Source organism: Oncorhynchus mykiss, chromosome 15 (assembly GCF_057628025.1).
Source record: "Oncorhynchus mykiss isolate SJ-2025 chromosome 15, ASM5762802v1, whole genome shotgun sequence".
Classification (NCBI taxonomy): Eukaryota; Metazoa; Chordata; class Actinopteri; order Salmoniformes; family Salmonidae; genus Oncorhynchus; species Oncorhynchus mykiss.
Window position 1 is genome coordinate 72,193,968 of NC_143036.1, and position 6,241 is coordinate 72,200,208.

General features: G+C 39.3%; 1 long non-coding RNA gene and 1 pseudogene across 1 annotated transcript; one reads left to right on the forward strand and one right to left on the reverse strand.

Moving 5' to 3' along the window:
- The first annotated feature begins 738 nt into the window (after positions 1–738).
- On the forward strand, positions 739–1,073 carry LOC149978171 (uncharacterized). Its single transcript, XR_016486903.1, has 2 exons — positions 739–802; positions 905–1,073. It is a non-coding gene; the product is annotated as an uncharacterized LOC149978171 (long non-coding RNA).
- Positions 1,074–2,249: 1,176 nt separating this feature from the next.
- LOC149978172 (GTPase IMAP family member 1-like) lies at positions 2,250–3,505 on the reverse strand (annotated as a pseudogene).
- Positions 3,506–6,241: the final 2,736 nt, after the last annotated feature.

Sequence of the window (6,241 nt, forward strand, 5' to 3'; positions counted from 1 at the left end):
TTTCACACAAATACAGTGCTCCATGACAATCTAATAAATAGAAATGGATTGAAAGCAATTATGCAGTGTATTGTGAGAATTCTTGTACAGTATGTATTATGAATTTAGGAGGAGTTCACAAATATTAACTGGGAAACTGAAATTGTACAATGTCCTATCCCCTAACAGCTTTGAGATGTGCATCTTCTATCTCACAAGATTGATTTAAAGTATGACTTGCAGCAAAAAGGTAACCGAGCAGCTGTTGAGTTGACCGTTTAAAGAAGGTGATGAGCCAAGTTGTCCAAGTCTCTGGATGCTACAGACAATCATAGTTAGATTCAACTAAAAGCCAGAGAAGACTTCTGAAAGACATACAGTACTTAAAAGGAGTGTCTTGTTTAAAAGAGATTGTTCACCTATAACTCTACTGGTTATGTCCCAGATAAGCGGTCGGGTCAAGTAGTCACAGAAGTTGTTATTTCAGGGGAAACTTTATTTAGCTGAAAGGGTGAGAACTTATCTGGGCGGATGACTTGGCACAGAGACGTTGGATCATCTAGGCCACAGGAGGCTGCTGAGGGGAGGTGTCACGAATCCCGTTTCCTGAGTCTGTTTTTTGCCTATGTTCTGTCCTGGAGAGTTTTTCCGGCGTCCTGGAACGCACCCTGTCTGGTTGCCGGGCAATGTAGCCAGTTGGGGTTTCTGATTACCTGCACCTGTATCCCATCAGCTATCTGCACACCTGGTCCTGATCATCATCTCTCCTCTTCATAAGCCCGGACCTGACATCCATTCCCTGCCGGATCGTTAGCCATGAACAGTATGTTGTGCCAGAGTATCAGCCTCAAGTTGGATAGAATTTGTTTTGTTGTTTGTTACGTATTGCTTGCCTTGAACTTACCTCTGTTTGTTCTGTCTTCAGTTACTCACCCGGATCATTTACCCCATTCCCGCCTGGTCGTCGGAGGATTCCGCTTCCCCATTGGATCCACCTATTTACTCCCATCAACTCACCACCGCTACCCGCTACACCACCTGGATATATCTACCCATTCACATTCACTTGTAAATAAATACTCACCTTCTTCCTACTCTCCTTGTCCTGGTCTGCTTCTGGGTTCGATTTTGAAGAAACGTGACAGGAGGACAGGTCATAATGTCTGAAATGAAGTACAAGTATTATTGTATGAGTATTTTATTAGGTTCCCTACCTTGGCAGCATCTACTATACCTGGGGTCCAAACAGGAAACAAAACACAGAATATACAGAACATAACACTACAGAATACTACGCAGTCTCCGCCCCACGTTTCAGAAACAGGAGATAGGCCCTGCCACATGAGCTGCTCCGGCTCGCAAAAGCCAAGGCTCACACAATGCCACCCACCCACACATTACAACACATAATACAGTTAAAAGTACAATACAAAATATTTAAAAAGAGACTGCATGTGTCTCTTCACGGTCCCCTTTGTGCCGTAAGAGCCAAACCCTGTGGTTTAATGTTCTATTGATGAATACATTCTTCAAAGAGTTTTGTTTTCACTGTGTTGGTGCAATTGCATTATAACCATTGCATAGACCAAGGTGGTAGTGGATGAGGTCTGTAAAGAAAACTTAAGAGCACCTGGAAAATCGCTGTATGAATCCACTCCATTATTATTATATAGACAATGTTACTTTTTAGCTTCAAAGACTCCTGATGTTACACAAAGCAAATGCATAATAATGAATTGCCATAGGATATTGCCATAGGATCACATGATTGAATAATATTTTATTTCCATGCTTTATTAATAAGCGTAGAGATTAAGGTCAGTGTTTCCAATTTCTCAGGGTTATCAAACCTTATCATCAAACAATGTAACATGAATTAACACCTAATAATAAAACATTTACTTACATAACAAATATCTACTGGAATTCTTGTGTGACTAAAGATGTCAATATGAATTAATTCCTTACAGCAGGACATGACAGTTAAAAAGTTAAATTGGTTAACCTGATAAAAATATATCTGATAATAAACATTGAGATAATAATTACAATTTACATATATTTACATATATTACATAAAATTACATTAACAAATTGTGCATTTTCAGAACTCAGGGGTAATGTTGATCCGTTTTACCCCACAGGCCTGATAATTTAGCCAATAAGCCACAAAGTATAAGCATTTTTCAGTAGCTTTATCAAACATTATAAATGCACAGTGACTTCAATAAATGGAAAGACTATTAATACAATAGTATAATACACAGGACAGTAAACATCTATTACCAAGTTACACAACTTTGGAACTGTTCACACTTGGAGCTTTTAGTCACAAAGATGTACAAAAATGACCTAAAACAAACATTAGTTACATACATTTTTGTTAACATCAAAGTTAGCTAATTCTACATCTGGATAACTGGAGTGTTTTATTTTCCATTCCTGGGACATCTGCTCAAGGCCCAGTCATTTGCAGATCTTCTCCATCAGCTCCATCAGCTGATGACGGTCTGTGCTAGTGTTACTGAACACATGATGCCTCTCCCCACAGAGCCTGACTACCTCTTTAAGATGAGGGTCTGTCCTTTCAAGGAATTTTTCTATGTTCATGTCTTTCGGATCCTCTCCATGAGTGAAGAGGACAATGGTTCTCTCGTATTTCACTCTCAAATCCTTTTTCCAATTTCTTTAATATCTCCCTCTCACCCGCTGTGAATCGTCCAATCTGAATAACCAGTAAATAGACACATAATAATGAAGGTTGAAGGCCCTCTGCATTCCATAAGGTGTTTGTCTGACTGTTCTATATTTTCATCATAGAAGTCTGGTGTATCAGTGACCCTAACCTTTGTCCCTGCTATCTGTCTCTGTACTACCTGACACTCTCTAGTAACAGGTACAGAGCTTGGACAAGACTGAAAAGGGTTTGTTTTCATTATTAAGTTTCCACTTGCACTCTTTCCAGTGCCAGTCTGTCCCAGCAGCACGATATTTAAAGTATGTCTGTGATCGTTGTCATCCTTCACATTTCTGCAATGGTTTTCATCTGATAAAACAATATAAGGAACAATACAATTGAAATATCAGCAACAGAATTACATTTTTTTTTAAAGTTATACTTTTTGAAACACTTCTCTGTATTTATTTCTTGAAAAGTCAAATTTCATATTAAACTTCCCATTGTGACGTCCTAGAGCAGACTCAGCTCCTTTGTTATTGATGTCTATAGTAAGGGGAGACGTCAACATCACGTTTTACAGAACAACAAGTGTAACTGAAATATTGCAAAGAGCAACACAGTAAAACTTGTAACTTGATCTAACCAGCGATCAGCTTAAACAATGCAAAAACCAGCAAAGTGCAAGACAATAGCTGGATAATATATTGATATTATAGCTTGGTCTTACAGTATATTGGAACTGTAGTGTGATATTGTATTGGTGCTTCGTATTAACTCGATAATATACTGGTTCTAAGTTACAACTCCACTCAACGGCTTACCATTTTCATTGTGATTGTTAGACATAGTAGGGCCAACTGTTAACTTTCTGTCATCATGTCCATGACGCCCCCTGGACCTAATATATAATATAATAATATAATAATATATAAAACAAATGTGAAAGGACATTATAACTGTCCACATTCATGCAATCTGCAATAGTTGCTACTATTCATTGGTCATTTAAATGAATGGTATCCAATAATTATTAACATAAATACAGTGCCTTGCGAAAGTATTCGGCCCCCTTGAACTTTGCGACCTTTTGCCACATTTCAGGCTTCAAACATAAAGATATAAAACTGTATTTTTTTGTGAAGAATCAACAACAAGTGGGACACAATCATGAAGTGGAACGACATTTATTGGATATTTCAAACTTTTTTAACAAATTAAAAACTGAAAAATTGGGCGTGCAAAATTATTCAGCCCCCTTAAGTTAATACTTTGTAGCGCCACCTTTTGCTGCGATTACAGCTGTAAGTCGCTTGGGGTATGTCTCTATCAGTTTTGCACATCGAGAGACTGAACTTTTTTCCCATTCCTCCTTGCAAAACAGCTCGAGCTCAGTGAGGTTGGATGGAGAGCATTTGTGAACAGCAGTTTTCAGTTCTTTCCACAGATTCTCGATTGGATTCAGGTCTGGACTTTGACTTGGCCATTCTAACACCTGGATATGTTTATTTTTGAACCATTCCATTGTAGATTTTGCTTTATGTTTTGGATCATTGTCTTGTTGGAAGACAAATCTCCATCCCAGTCTCAGGTCTTTTGCAGACTCCATCAGGTTTTCTTCCAGAATGGTCCTGTATTTGGCTCCATCCATTTCCCATCAATTTTAACCATCTTCCCTGTCCCTGCTGAAGAAAAGCAGGCCCAAACCATGATGCTGCCACCACCATGTTTGACAGTGGGGATGGTGTGTTCAGCTGTGTTGCTTTTACGCCAAACATAACATTTTGCATTGTTGCCAAAAAGTTCAATTTTGGTTTCATCTGACCAGAGCACCTTCTTCCACATGTTTGGTGTGTCTCCCAGGTGGCTTGTGGCAAACTTTAAACGACACTTTTTATGGATATCTTTAAGAAATGGCTTTCTTCTTGCCACTCTTCCATAAAGGCCAGATTTGTGCAATATACGACTGATTGTTGTCCTATGGACAGAGTCTCCCACCTCAGCTGTAGATCTCTGCAGTTCATCCAAAGTGATCATGGGCCTCTTGGCTGCATCTCTAATCAGTCTTCTCCTTGTATGAGCTGAAAGTTTAGAGGGACGGCCAGGTCTTGGTATATTTGCAGTGGTCTGATACTCCTTCCATTTCAATATTATTGCTTGCACAGTGCTCCTTGGGATGTTTAAAGCTTGGGAAATCTTTTTGTATCCAAATCCGGCTTTAAACTTCTTCACAACAGTATCTCGGACCTGCCTGGTGTGTTCCTTGTTCTTCATGATGCTCTCTGCGCTTTTAACGGACCTCTGAGACTATCACAGTGCAGGTGCATTTATACGGAGACTTGATTACACACAGGTGGATTGTATTTATCATCATTAGTCATTTAGGTCAACATTGGATCATTCAGAGATCCTCACTGAACTTCTGGAGAGAGTTTGCTGCACTGAAAGTAAAGGGGCTGAATAATTTTGCACGCCCAATTTTTCCGTTTTTGATTTGTTAAAAAGTTTGAAATATCCAATAAATGTCGTTCCACTTCATGATTGTGTCCCACTTGTTGTTGATTCTTCACAAATAAATACAGTTTTATATCTTTATGTTTGAAGCCTGAAATGTGGCAAAAGGTCGCAAAGTTCAAGGGGGCCGAATACTTTCGCAAGGCACTGTAGGTGCCTTTTGTAGGGTGTCATGTGCCTTGTACTGAGGAGTGGTTTCCATCTGGCCACTCTACCATAAATACCTGATTGGTGGAGTGCTGCAGAGATGGTCGTCCTTCTGGAAGGTTCTCCAATCTCCACAGAGGAACTCTGGAGCTCTGTCAGAGTGACCATCGGGTTCTTGGTCACCTCCCTGACCAAAACCCTTCTCCCCCAATTGCTCAGTTTGGCCGGGCGGCCAACTCAAATCAGAGTCTTGGTGGTTCCAAACTTCTTCCATTTAAGAATGACGGAGGACACTGTGTTCTTGGAGACCTTTAATGCTGCAGAAATGTTTTGGTACCCTTCCCCAGATCTGTGCCTTGACACAATCCTGTCTAGGAGCTCTATGGACAATTCCTTTGACCCCATGGCTTGGTTTTTGCTCTGACAAGCACTGTCAACTGTGGGACCTTATATAGACAGATGTATGCCTTTCCAAATCATGTCCAGTCAATTGAATATACCACAGGTGGACTCCAATCAAGTTGTAGAAACAAGATGCACAATGTAGTGGAAACAGGATTCACCTTCAATTTCGAGTCTCATAGCTTCTGAATACTTATGTAAATAAGGTTCTGTTTTTAGTTTTAATAAATGTGTTTTTTTTAAAACACTAAACCTGTTTTTGATTTGGCATTACGGGGTTTTGTATGTAGATTGATGAGAATTTGTATTATTTTATTCATTTTAGAACAAGGCTGTAATGTGACAAAATGTAGAAAAAGTCAAAGGGTCTGAATACTTTCCGAATGCACTCCTTTCTTGAAACATAGCTTATTACCTATTGAAACCTGGGATTCCTACTTTACTTGTAACATTACTGTCCTTTACTTTCATTGAAGAATATCCTCAAACTTTTTCAGAATTTCATTGACTCACTAGTAGGGA